The following is a 14,050-nucleotide window of genomic DNA, read 5'->3' as shown; positions in this document are numbered from 1 at the left end:
AAAATACACGAAGGAACCTGAATGGATGTGGTGATTCTTGGACACAAGGAAAGTGATCTCGTTCCAACACACAGTCGGCACAGGATCACTCCCAAAGCACAGAGATACTGCCAGCTCATCAGTTCCACTGGAGCAAACAAAATAAGTAGTCAGACACTGATCCCAAAGTCAAGAGACACATTTTCAATCCAACAGTCAAACAACAGCAGGAGAGACAGAAGTTGTTTCCATTTCACTCCAATTCAATACAGCTGACAGGTTGATACATCAATCACAGTCTAAAAACAAACTCACTATCAGATCTAAATAAACTCTGTCACCATGGTTACATTTTAAATATAAAATCTGAAATAGAACAGACAAAATTTACCTGGTTGAAAGGTACAGAATGAATGCAAGGAGGCTTCAAGGGGATTTGGACAGGTTAAATGAATGGGCAAGAACATGGCAGATGGAATATAATGTAAATAAGTGTGAAGTTCTCCACTTTGGTAGAATGAACAGAAAGAGTATTTCTTAAATGGTGAGAGGCTGGGAAGTGTCGATGTCCAAAGGCACCTGGGTGTCCTTGTTCATGAGACTAAAAGCTAGTATGCAGGTGCAGCAAGCAATCAGGAAGGCAAATGGTATGTTGGCTTCATTGAAAGCGTATTTGAGTACATGAGTAAAGATGTATGAAGTCTGGATGAGACCGCACCTGGAGTATTCTGTACAATTTTGGTTTCCTTATCTAAGGAAGGATAGACTTGTCACAGAAGGAGTGCAACAGAGATTCACCGGTCTCATCCCCTTGGATGGTGGGATTGTCTGATGATGAGAGACTGCAGAAACTGGGCCGAAATTCTCTGGAGTTTTGAAGAATGAGAGGTGATCTCATTGAAACAGACAAAGTTCTTACAGGGTGTCACAGGGTAGATATGGATAGGATGTTTCCTCTGTCTAGTGAGTGTAGAACAAGGGGACACAGTCTCAAAATAAGGGCAGGCCATTTGAGACTGAGATGAGCAGGAATTTCTTTACTCAGAGGGTGAGAAATCTGTGGAATTCTTTATCCCAGTGGGCTGTGGAAGATCAATCATTGAACATATTCAAGACATAAATCGATAGATTTCTAAATACTAACAAGATCAAGGGATATGGTGATAGCAGGGAAAAATGGCGTAGAGGTAGATGATCAGTCACGATCTGTTTGAATGTTGGAGCAGGCTTGATGGGCTCAATGACCTAATGCCCCTATTTCCTATGATCCTATGAATCCCAATAATGTACATCAGACGTTGGACCAAGTTATGCATTACATACCAGTTCAAAAATGCCACAGAGATTAAGACTGAAAGATACAGTATCAATTCCATTACTACAAAATGAAGGACTTGGAGCTTGCAGACCAGCCCATGTATAAGATTGAAAGTTATATTTTCATTCACAATTGTTTTCACAGAGCTAAATATTAAATACCAATCCACAACTTGCACAGGACTACCAAATAAAACCTACAACTGTAAAATACAGTTAATCCATATTTTAAATTAAACACAAGGCAAACAAATATTGATACATTAAGAGAGCAGGAAACAGTGAGAGCAGAGTGGAGCATAAAGAGCCCAGGAGAGAGAGGGAGCAAGAGTTCACTCGGAGAGCAGGGAACAGCGAGAGAAGGCGTCAAAAAAGGCAAAGGAATACACAATTAATGGGAGAACACTGAACGGTGTAGAGGAAGTGAGGGACGTTGGAGTGAATGTCCACAGATCCCTGAAGTAGCAGTACAGGTCAATAACTCAGGTATAGAATATAAGGGTGACCTGGTATCCATGTCAATAAGTCACTGACAGCTAACATGCAGGTGCAGCAAGCAATTAGGAAGGCGAATAGTATGTTAGCCTTTATTGCAAGAGGATTTGAGTACAGGGGTAGTGAATTCTTGCTTCAATTGTATAGAACCTTGGTTAGACTGCACTTGGAGTACTGTGTGCAGCTTTGGTCCCCTTACCTCAGGAAGGATATTATTGCCATAGATGGAGTGCAAAGAAGGTTCATCAGACTTGTTCCTGGGATGGTGGGACTGTCCTATGAAGAGAGATTGGGGAAACTGGGGCTGTATTCTCTAGAGTTTTGAAGAATGAGAGGTGATCTCATTGAAACCTACAAAATATTTAAAGGACAGTCAGGGTAGATGCAGCTAACATGTTTCCCCTGGTTGGGGAGTCGAGAACCAGGGGACGCAATTTCAAAATAAGGGGCAAGCCACTTAGGACAGAGATGAGGAGAAATGTTGTTACTCAGAGGGTTGTGAATCTTTGGAATTCTGTAACCCAGAGGGCTGTGGAAGCTCAGTCATTGAGTATGTTTAAAGCAGAGATTGATAGATTTCTAAATACAAATGACATAAGGGAATATGAGGAAAGTGTTGGAAAAAGGGCATTGAAGTGGATGATCAGCCATGATCATATTGAATGGTGGGGTCGGCTCGATGGGCTGAATGGCCGACTCCTGCTCCTATGTTCCTATGTTCCTAACTCCACATTATCGATGAGACACAGCCTCAGGCCGACTTGTCGGGTGTTGCAAACAGATAACACTGCTTCTGATCTTCACCAGAACAGAGAGTGAGATGTAACATTGATCATCAAACAGACTGTGAGAGAATACAACAGAATAAAACACATGGAGAGACACTGTGGAATAACAAATAGATTTGATTGGAATGTTGAATTATGATTGGAATGGATAAAACAGCAGATTAAATTGGGACAGAAAAGAGAAACTGATGGGAAGAAGGAAAAGAAAGGATGGATCTGTTCACTTTTTTCAGTTTTTTCACTGGTCCATCAAAGCTAGATTAAAAAAAGATGCAAAAAACAGAGAATTTCACCAAAAAGGGAGATTAAATGCTGCCGAAACCTTGGATGGAAGGATGCCCCAACATATCACCTGTTTAACTGTCTCCTCACTGGGGGATTTCAATCAATGAGCAATATTATTCTCTACTTTTCTTTTGTTAAATGAAACCACTACTGTCACTTGGAGTTAATATCCCTGTGTTCCAACTCCTGAATAATAAAATTGTGAGTTTCGCGATATTTTCTGGACACATTTCCTGCTGAAAGAACTAAGAACTCTTTTCTAATTTACACAATACTATATACACACTCATCAAGCCTCCTAAACTAGCATCCTTGGTGGTGCTCTCTCTCCTCCCAAACCTCATCTCATGTGACTGTTACATCATCACTCTGATTGTGGGAGGGGTTGATCCCACTGTCTTCAGCATTAACCCTTTACATCCTCATACTGCACTGTCTGTCCAAAAAAATTGGTGGAGGGAACTTGAATTATCAAAACAGCAACAGCTGCCAGTTGAAAATCAACTCAACCCATCAGAGAGAGACTGTCAGAGAACTTCCTGCATCCAGTCCTGACCCTGTCACATTAAGCAGCTGCTCAGCCAGACCCCACTCTCATCAACACTGAACATTTTTACTGAGACCCTTCAAATACTGTTTATACTGCCGCAAAGATCAAAGTTCACACAGTTGTATTAAATACAACAAAGTTTAATATCTTCTCACCGTTTCTCGGTAACCACATGAGACATAGGTTTTCTTATTTGGTTCCTTTGATTTTTCTTGTTCCTGACTGACAAATATTCCAAACCTCAGATAAACCCTCCCACTTGCGTCATGTCCCAGTCTCGGTTAAAAGCAACACATAATGACACAAACACTCTCCTTCAGTGAGATTAATATCAAGCTGTTTTCCAGGTTGAATGGAACTGTGAACAAATTTATGTCAAAGAAGTTACCTTTGATGTATCAGCACTGAAATTCTGTACAAGGAGGAACAGCCATTCCAAACTCATATCCTTCACAAAGGCTGTTTTTTTATGTAATTGAAATTCATCATGTATTTTGAATTAAAGTTCACAAATGTCAAAGTTGATAATGAAACTTTTCAAGCATGTTGTTACTGTGAAACAAGGCTCAACTGGGAGTTGAACCCAAGATCTTCTATTTACTGTACAGGTGCTTTAACCAACTAAGCTACAGAGCCAGATCACAAATGTGTGTACAATTGAAATCAGAGGAAGGCCTTGTAGATAGTGGGCAGGCTTTGGCGAGTCAAGAGTTGAGTTCGTCACGGCAGAGTTCCCAGCCTCTGACTCGCTCTTGTAGTTGTAGCTGTCGTTGTAATTGTAATAGGCAACCGTCCGTCTTGGAAGACGATGGGCTACACCCGGGGTGTACGTCACTTCTGTATGAAACATCGTTTGTTGTGGCTGTAGAGGATGACTCGTGAGTGACAATCCCTTCCGCAGCTGGTACAGATGAATATCATTGGCCCGAGGTCGACTGATAATTTTTCCTTCCTCTGAGCTCTCTTTCCCACCATCTGGTCATTTCTTTTGTCCTCTGCTTTTCCCATGGTCTTCCTGAATGCCTTTCTCCAGGAATTCCAGTCAGCAGGAAGGACGTCCCATGCATCGACTCCAATCCCAGTCAGCTTGAGATCTCGCTTTGCAGATGTCCTTGCATCACAGACGTAGGTGACCTGTTGGTCTCGTGCTGATAGCAAGCTCACCAAAGGGCGTGTCTTTGGCAAAGCGACCGTCATCCAATCAGCACACATGACTCAGTCAACAGAGTCACTGCTGACTCAAGAGGGCAAACATGCTGCAGATCCCTGCACGCTGGTGTACTTCCGCATTCGGCACTCTGTCCTGCCAGGAGATGCCCAATATCCATCTGAGACAGCGGAGGTGGAAGCTGTTCAGCTGCTTTTCTTGGCTTGTATAAGTTGTTGATGCTTCTCTACTTCAAGGAGGGTGCTGAGAACACAAGCCTGTTACACGCGGAGCTTTGTATTTTCGATCAGTTTGCTGTCGGTTCACACTCGTCTTCTCAACTTTGACATGACAGCTGCAGCATTGACAATCCTGGTGCTGATTTCAGTATCAAGGGACAGATTGCTGGTGATTGTTGATCCAAGGTATGTGAAGCTGTTGACAACCTCCAAAGTGAGGTTGTCGATGTTGATGGAAAGTGGAGTCTCTACGGCCTGGCCCATAACTTTGATCTTCCTGATGCTGATCGTCAGTCCAAACTCGTTGCAGGCCAGGGAGAACCGATATACAAGCTGCTGTGACTGAACTTCATTATGGGATGTCAGCACAGCGTCATCAGCAAACAGCAACTCACAGACCAAGAACTGACTCATTTTGGTCTTGGTGCACAGTCTTGCCAAGATGAACAGCTTGTCACCAGCTCTGGTATGCAGGTGGACACCCCCATCTGAGTCACTGAAAGTTTAAAATAGCAGCATGGAGAAGAATATGCCAATTGTAAAGGATGTGAGCTGTGAGGAGGTTACAAGGAGGTTTCCAGGGGACTTGGACAGGATAAGTGAATGAAATGACAGATGGAATATAATGTGAATAAGTGTGAAGTTATCCACTTTGGTAGAATAAACAGAAAGACAGAATATTTCTTAAATGGTGAGAGGTTGGGAAGTGTTGATGTCCAAAGGGACCTGGGTGTCCTTGTTCATGAGACACTAAAAGCTCGCATGCAGGTGCAGCAATCAATTAGGAAGGCAAATGGTATGTTGGCCTTAACACAAGGGGTCATGAGTACAGGAGTAAAGATGTCTTGCTGCAATCGTATACAGCCTTGGTGAGATTGTGCTGGAGTATTGTGTACAGTTTTGGTTTCCTTATCTAAGGAAGGATATACTTGCCACAGAGGGAGTGCAACAGAGGGTCACCAGACTAATCCCTGGGATGGTGGGATTGTCTTATGAGGAAACTGGGATTGTATTCCTTAAAGTTTCATTTAAAAGGCCATTTAAAACTGAGATAGGGTGGAATTTCTTCACTCAGAGGGTGGTGAATCTTTGGAATTCTCTACCTCAGGGGTTTGTGAAAGTTCAATCATTGAGCATGCTCAGGACAGAAATTGATAGAAATCTTGATACTCATGACTTCAAGGGATATGGGGAGAGCGCGGGAAAGTGGTGTTGAGGTAGATGATCAGCAAGGATGTAATTGAATGACAGAACAGGCTCGACAGGTTAAACTGCCTCCTCCTACGTTCCGAAAGAGTTTGCACCAGGACACAGCCCTGTTTTACCCCACTGCTGATCGTGAAAGTGTCTGATGTTGCTCCATTGTAACTGACGGAACTGTGCATGTTCTCGTGGAAAGAAGAGATGACGCCCAAGAGTTCAGGAGGGCAGCCTAGTTTCCACAGCAGTTTGAAGAGTCTGTCTCTGCTAACAAGATCGAAGGCCTTGGTGATGTCTATAAAGACAATGTAGAGTGGTCTGTACTGTTCACAGTACTTCTCCTGTAACTGCCGAAGTGAGAAAATCATGTCGACTGTCGATCTACCAGCTCTGAAGCTGCACTGAGACTCAGGATAGATGTGTGATGTCAGGGTCTGCAATCTGGTCAGAGCAATGTGAGCAAAGACCTTCCCCACAATACTTAGCAAGGAGATGCCTCGCTAATTTCTGCAGTCACTGCGATCACCTTTATTGTTGCACAAGGTGACAATGTTTGCATCACGCATGTTTAGAGACGCAGATCTCCCCTTCCAACAGAGACACAGAAGTTCATGGAGATGCTGCAGCAGAGCTGCTTTTCCACTTTTGATGATTTCAGGTGGAATACCATCATTTCCCGGGGCTTTACCACTGGCAAGACGGTCAATGGCCTTGTTGAGCTCTATTATAGTGGACTCACTGTCCAACCCCTCCATGACAGGGAAGTCTGGAATGGCACTGAGAGCTACTTCAATGACAATGTTCTCCGTTATGTAGAGTTCAAGGTAATGCTCCACTCACCTTTCCATCTGCTTGTTAGGTTCAGTGATGATTGCCCCTGTCTTTGTCTTCAAAGGTGCTGATTTAGTTACTGCTGGGCCGGTTGCTTTCATAATTTTTTTTTTATTCATTCATGTGATGTGGTCATCACTGGCTAAGCCAGCATTTATTGCCCATCCCTCGTTTCCCATGAGAAGGTGGTGGTGAGCTGCCTTCTTGAACCGCTGCAGTCTGTGTGAGGTAGGTACACCCACAGTGCTGTTAGGAAGGGAGTTCCAGGATTTTGACCCAGCAACAGTGAAGGAAAGGCGATATAGTTCCAAGTCACGATAGTGTGTGGCTTGGAGGGGAACTTGCAGGTGGTGGTGTTCCCATGAATTTGCTGCCTTGTCCTTCTAGTTGATAGAGGTTGCGGGTATGGAAGGTGCTGTCTAAGGAACCTTGGTGTGTTGAATTCCTTCATATGTCCCTCTAGCATCCCCCAGATTCAGTGGCAGATTGTATGCTGTTGCAGAGTTTTAACCAGTATTGATTGGTGCAGTGCCGAGCAGTCTGCAGAGACTTGTTTCTGGCAGCTCTGAGAGCATCGAGAGTTTGTTTGCTGGGGACTTGTTTGTAGTTCATGAGGGCTCTCTTCTTAGTTGCAGTAACTGACTCCATTTCAGTCCAATAAGCCTCAAACCAGTCAGCATTCCTCCCATCTCTTTTCCCATACAGTGAGTGCAGAGTTATAGATGGTGGCGTGCAGATGATTCCACTTTGACACTGCACTGAGGCCTTGGGTGTTTTCTGAAAGAGCCTGATCTAGGATGTTGAGGAACTCCTGGGTCCTTTCTGGATCAGTGATTCGGCAAGTGTTGATCAGAGGACGACCTTTCTTCATGGATGGATGAAGCTTCCTTGGCTGAAGCCTGACCTTGCTACACACCAGGGAGTGATCAGTGTCACAGTCAGCGCTGTGATAGCTGCGAGTGATGAGGACACTGCTGAGGGTGGTATGTCTGGTGATGATAAGGTCTAGCTGGTGCCAGTGGCATGATCTCGGACGTCTCCAGGACACCTTGTGGCACAGCTTGACCTGGAAGTAGCTGTTCGTCACACAGAGTCCATGGTGACGGCATAGCTCCAAAACCTCTGTCCATTTTTGTTCATCTTGCTAATCCCCTGGTGCCCTATGCTCATTGGCCAAGCTGTAGTCAGTACCCAAGCTTGCGTTGAAATCCCCTAGAAGATACAGTCCCTCAGTGCTGGGAATTCTACTGATGGCAGTGTCAAGTGTCTCATAGAATTGATCCTTGACATCTGGGGTGGAGGTGAGTGTCGGGACATAGATGCACATGAGATTAACTGGGCCCGCGCTTGTTGACAAGTGAAGGGGAAGAAGTCTCTCTGAGCCAACTGTGGAGGGTTCACTCATTGCAAGTGGCGTGTTTTTTACTGTGAAACCCACTCCATGCTCACGAGTTGCCTCTTGGGATTTCCCCTGCCAGAAGAAGGTGTAGTGTTTCTCTTTGAGGGATCCACTTTGAATGGGTCCAGTTTCTTGCAGCACAGCAATGTCCACATTGAGCCTTGTGAGTTCCTTGTCAATCACAGCTGTCTTGTGTGTGCTGCAGAAGGTTGTCGGTAAGGCCAGGACACATGGTCCTTACATTCCAGCTTGTGATGCGAAGCACTGGTGTCTTCTTTGTTGAGTTTGTCTTGCCTGGTGCATAGATTATCAATCCGCCAGTTGAGAGATATCTCTTGAAGGTGCAAGCACCCATTGAAGCAGGTAGGTCGTGGCAGGACAGCACCTAACTGACTGGGGGCTGCACAGCTTGGAGTAGGTGGTAGTTATCCATTGAGACGCGATGATCTCTCCCACTGTCAAAAGTAACCCCTGGTGCTCATACTCTACACCAATTGAGTGAGAGCTTATAATCGGTAACTGTTTCTTCCCATGTTTTGCTAATGTTTAACCATGAAGCTGGAGTGTCCTCTCCAGGGCACAGGCCTGGGCAAATAGTATGGAGACACTGAGCATCAGGACCCCCTCTCAGCATTGCTAGTATTGTCCAAAGGAAAGGAAAAAAACAGTACTGTTTGGTACCAGCTCTGCTGTAGGAGTTGCTGGAAAACTACCTGACAAGTAACAGGTAACCGCCTACGGGACTCCACTCCGGATTTACTGTCCAGGTTTACTCCCTAAGCCTTCTTCTCTCTCAAGACACCCACAGGGAAGTGAGACTTTTTGCCCATAGATGGGGCTCTGTTTCTTGGCATCAGGATGGAACCACACGCCAGTGGGCCTGCATGACATGCACAAGGATATCACACACTGCCCCATCCCTGTGACAGCTCAGGGAGATACCCTGATGATAATACACCCCACAGGAACATCACAAACAGCCCCCTCCCTAGGACAGCTCAGGGTCAGACACTGCACACACTGCAACAACAGTGACATTACTGTATTAGTCCCTCCATTCTGAAAAACAAGCATTCACCCTACTTTATGCTTTCCGTCTCTCAGCCAATTTTGTATCCACGCTGCCACTGCCTCTTTAATCCCATCTGCTCCAATTTTGTTCACAAGTCTATTTTATGGTACTTTTTCAAACACAATTTTGAAGTGCAGACACACACCATCAACCTCACCACCCTGGTCAACTCTCTGTGAAACTTCATCAAAGAAATTAATTCATTAATTAATTCTTGCACAATCTTCTGTTAACCAATCTGTACTGGCTGTCATTTATTAGCCCATGTTCTACCAAGTGCCAGTTAATTTTCTCCTGGATAATTGTCTCTAAAAGTTTCCCCACCACTGACATTATACTAACTGGTCTGTAGTTCCTGGGTTTATCTCTCTTTTTAAACAGGGCTGTAAAATTAGCAATCCTTGCAGACTTATCTTTCAGTTCTGGAAAGTCTATTGTGGACAATCTCTTTGGGTATGACTTCAACCAATTAAAGCAACAGGATACTTGATTAATAAGTCCAGAACTTTTATTGAGAGTAAAATAGTACTTAATAATTGGAAGTAAAATTATCTTGAACAAACTTGGGGAATATAACTTTACAGCTCTAGCAGGTGTGTGGACTGGTCGAGCTTGGTCTCAGAGTGTCACGGTCCTCTTTGTCCAGTCTAGATCCCTCATCAGGTGGAGAACTTGGTCGATGATCTGAGCCTTTACCCCTGAGATCTTCTAGTGTTCCTGCACACTGAAACCTTACAAGATCCCTACTTTTAACCCCTGGATGGCCATCACACCACCTTGTAAAATAATAATTGGTCTGAGCTGTTGCTAGGTACATTTAATTAATGATGTCTTCCACTAACAGCCAACTGTCCTCAGAATCTCAGACATGAGTACAATGGAGTGGTTTCACACTGTCTCCCAATCTGATCTGAAACAAGTTTCCTATTCATTAAATCGAGACTCTTGAAAATGATGGAAATACTCAGCAGGTCTGACAGCATCTGTGGAGAGAGAAACAGAGTTAACATTTCAGATCTGTGATCTTTCATCAGAACTGGGCTGAAATTGTCTGAGGGACTGAGATTGTGGAATCAATTTCAGGGTCAAAAACATTGTACTCTGTAAGGATGGGAAGATGGTGATTATTAAGTATAGTGCAAGAATATAGATGCTTTTACATTATTTCAATCAACATTGATTTAAACTTTGTGCTCATGAAACCTATCTTTTGATCAAAATGACATTGATAACAATGGAAAAAGCAACACATGCATTTCACGACCACAGGACTTTGTAAAGCCTTTTACAGCCAATGAAGGACTTTCCAAGTGTAGTCATGGGAACACCACCACCTGCAAGTTCCCCTCTGAGCCACACACCATCCTGGAATTGGAACTATATCACTGTTCCTTCACTGTTGCTGGGTCAAAATCCTGGAACTCCCTTCCTAACAGCACCACATCGACTGCAGTGGTTCAAGAAGGCAGCTCGCCACCACCTTCTCGAGGGAATTAGGGATGGGAAATAAATGCAATAAATAAAAATAAAATCAATAAAAAATGACAATATCCTGTAATCCCCAAAAGTAGAAAATACATATGAAAATGAAAATATAATAAAACACAGTCAGCATGGATTTCACAAAGAAAGTCTTGATTAACCTTATCTTTGAAGAATCAACAGCAAGAGTAATATAGCAGATGTAGAAGAGTTTAAGTTAATAAAGCCTCATCCTTTTAAGTGCTTGAACCAACAAATTGTGGGTTAACAAACAAGCACACTAACTGACAGAGCTGGGTGTTGTTCTTTCTAGATTACCCGAAAGCAGGGTGTTAATGAGTTAAATCTTCAGGTTGCTGCAACCAGAATAGCCATTGTCCACAATCAGTTTTACTGTTACAAATAAAGGGTGGAACATTCATTGTGAATCTATAGAAACAGTCTGGTCCTGCACACTGCAGACACAGCCACGTCATCACCAACCAGCTCTCCGAGAATTGATGCAGTTATTTGACTTTTCCCCATTAGCTCCATGGAATTAATTTTGAAAGATTTTAAATTCCAAGAAGTTTTGTTAATATTCAGCCCTTGAGAAGATATCATTCCCTGGCCACAGTGGAGAGAGCATTGAATATAAAACAGTAGACTACCAGGTAACACAGTGAAAGCTTATCAGTTAATCTATAATTGCTTAGTTTTCTTACTTTTGCTCTTGCTATTCGGTTTTTCATCCTTTTCAGCTCCTGACTGTGGATATTATTGTGATTAAATGTGAAAAGATGTCTCAGCCCCGGTATATTGGCTCTTTCTCTGTACAGTGCTGTATACACTCAGATACTGACACTGTCTCTCCTTCCCTCAACTTTCCAGCCCTGACGGTGCAGAAAGCGCTGCTCAAAGTTACACATTCTGACTGTTTGCAGTTGATTAGTGAGAGATTATTAACGTATCCTTCTGCAGCGCTGCCTCGGTTAATAACAGCAGATCGAAGTCACATTTCAGAGACAGAAACAGACGCATCAATTATTCACTCTTTCCCAGAGTGAGTGAGGCCGGGACAAGCAGCAACATTCCGGCCCCACGCTCTGCAATTACCCAGCACCAGTGGAAAGCAGTGAATACAGATTCAATCAGTGGGTTAATGTCCATTACAGGGATGCAAGATTCCACGACCCAGGACAAACATCCCCATACACCGAGAACAAGCTCAGGAAAACCCGGGGGAGTTAATATCCCAATCACTGAGCATTCCAGTAACATTGAACAAGTTCCTGAACTGAGTGAACCTTTCAAATTACAGAAGTGATGACGAGGTCAAAAAGGTCTGAACAGTTGAGGTGACTGAGCGGTTTCAGCTTCTCTGTTCAGGTTGCAGCTTTCACTGGAGGCATGTGTTTAAATCCCACTTCTGACAACTTGATTTTCAGTTACTTTGCAGAGCTTCCTTGAAGGTTTGAGGTAGAGTAAATACTGAGGAACTGTTTCTAACTGCTGAAAGGTCAATAACCAAAGGTTACAGATTTAAAGTGATTCACAAAACCAGAAGGAACATGAGGAAAAATTCCTTTCTGCAACGTGTGGTTAGGATTTCAGTTATGTGGATAGATTGGAGAAGCTGGGGTTGTTCTCCTTAGAGAGTAGATTTGATAGAGGTGTTCACAATCATGAGGGGTCGTGACAGACCCGATAGAGAGAAACTGTTGGTAGAAGGATTGAGACTCAGGTAAAAGCTGTAGCTCAGTTGGTCACACTCACCTCGAAATCACAAGCTTCTGGGTTCAGAGTTCACAGCTGACACTCCAGTACAGCACTGAGGGTGTCGAAGGTGCTGCCTTTCAGGTGTGATGTTAAACCAAGACCTGGTCTGCATGTTTGGGTGAATGTAAAAGATCCCATGCTGCAATTTCAAACAAGTGAAGAGCAATTCTCCCTGGTGTTGTGATCAATATTTGCCCCTCAATCAGATCAGTTGGTCATTATCACATTGCTGTTTGTGGGTATTAGCTGCTGCATTTCTGACATTACAACAGTGATTACACTTCAAAAGTATTTCATTGTCTCCAAAGTGCTTTGATATGTCCAGTGGTCAGGAAAGGTGCTATATAAATGCAAGTCTTTTCTTTCTTTATCACAACACATTACTGTGTAAAAATGGTTCTTCATGTCACCTCTGGTTCTTCTGCCAATCACCTGATATCTGTGTCCTCTGCTTACTGACCCTTTTACCACTGGAAACAGTTTCTCCTTGTTTAAACTATTGAAAACCTCCATGATTTTGAACAAATGTGTCAAATCTTTTCTGAATTTTCTCTGCTGCAAGGAGAACAACCCCAGCTTCTCCAATCTCTCCACATAACTGAAATCCCTCACCCTGCTACCATTGTGGTAAATCTCTTTTTTATTCTTTCCTGGGATGTGGGCACTGCTGACACAATGTGATTCCTGTCAATGGAGCGGCCCGCTGACATCATCGGAGAGCGCCAAGCTGCACATAGGCACAGCTACATCTTGCCAGGATTAAGTGGCACATGCACAGGATGATGTCATGGCTCAGCACCAACATCATCGCATATCCGCCCATGGTCCATCTTCGCACATTCACGCTAAAGCGTCATCGGGTATCCAGCCTCTCACTCAGCTGAAGGAAGCGGCTGAATGGGAGACTTTGAGGTTGGAGCTCTCCCCCCTCGGCCTTGACGCTTCTTCTCCTCAACTGCTCGCTCTCCACCTCGCTGCTCCCCTGGATGATTGTTCCCCGCTCGCGTCACCCAGCTCTCCTGCCACTCGCTCCCAGCCCCCCAACCCCCACTCCAGCCATTAGCTCTGGGCCGTGCCACTTCCCTCCTCTTGGCCACTCGTTCTTCACTCCTACGTCACACTTTATGAGAGGCATAGATAGTGTAGATAGCCAGACTCTGTTTCCCATGGTAGGGGTGACTAAAACTAGAGGGCATAGATTTAAGTTAAGAGGGAGGAGGTTTAAAGGGGGTCAAAGGGGTAAATTTTTCACAGAAAGAATAGTGGGTATCTGGAATGAGCTGCCTGGTGGAGGCAGGAACAGTAGTCACATTTAAGAGGCATCTGCACAGGTACTTGAATGAGCAAGGCATGGAGGGATATGGAATTAATGCAGGCAGGTCGGATTAGTATAGATAGGCATTATAGTCGGCATGGACGCGGTGGGCCGAAGGGCCTGGTTCTATGCTGCATGACTCTATGACTCTCTGTGACTCCTGTTAATTGTTTAATTATCTACCACCATTCAG

Source organism: Heterodontus francisci, chromosome 35 (assembly GCF_036365525.1).
Source record: "Heterodontus francisci isolate sHetFra1 chromosome 35, sHetFra1.hap1, whole genome shotgun sequence".
In the NCBI taxonomy this organism is placed as follows: Eukaryota; Metazoa; Chordata; class Chondrichthyes; order Heterodontiformes; family Heterodontidae; genus Heterodontus; species Heterodontus francisci.
This window is presented reverse-complemented; position numbering follows the sequence as displayed.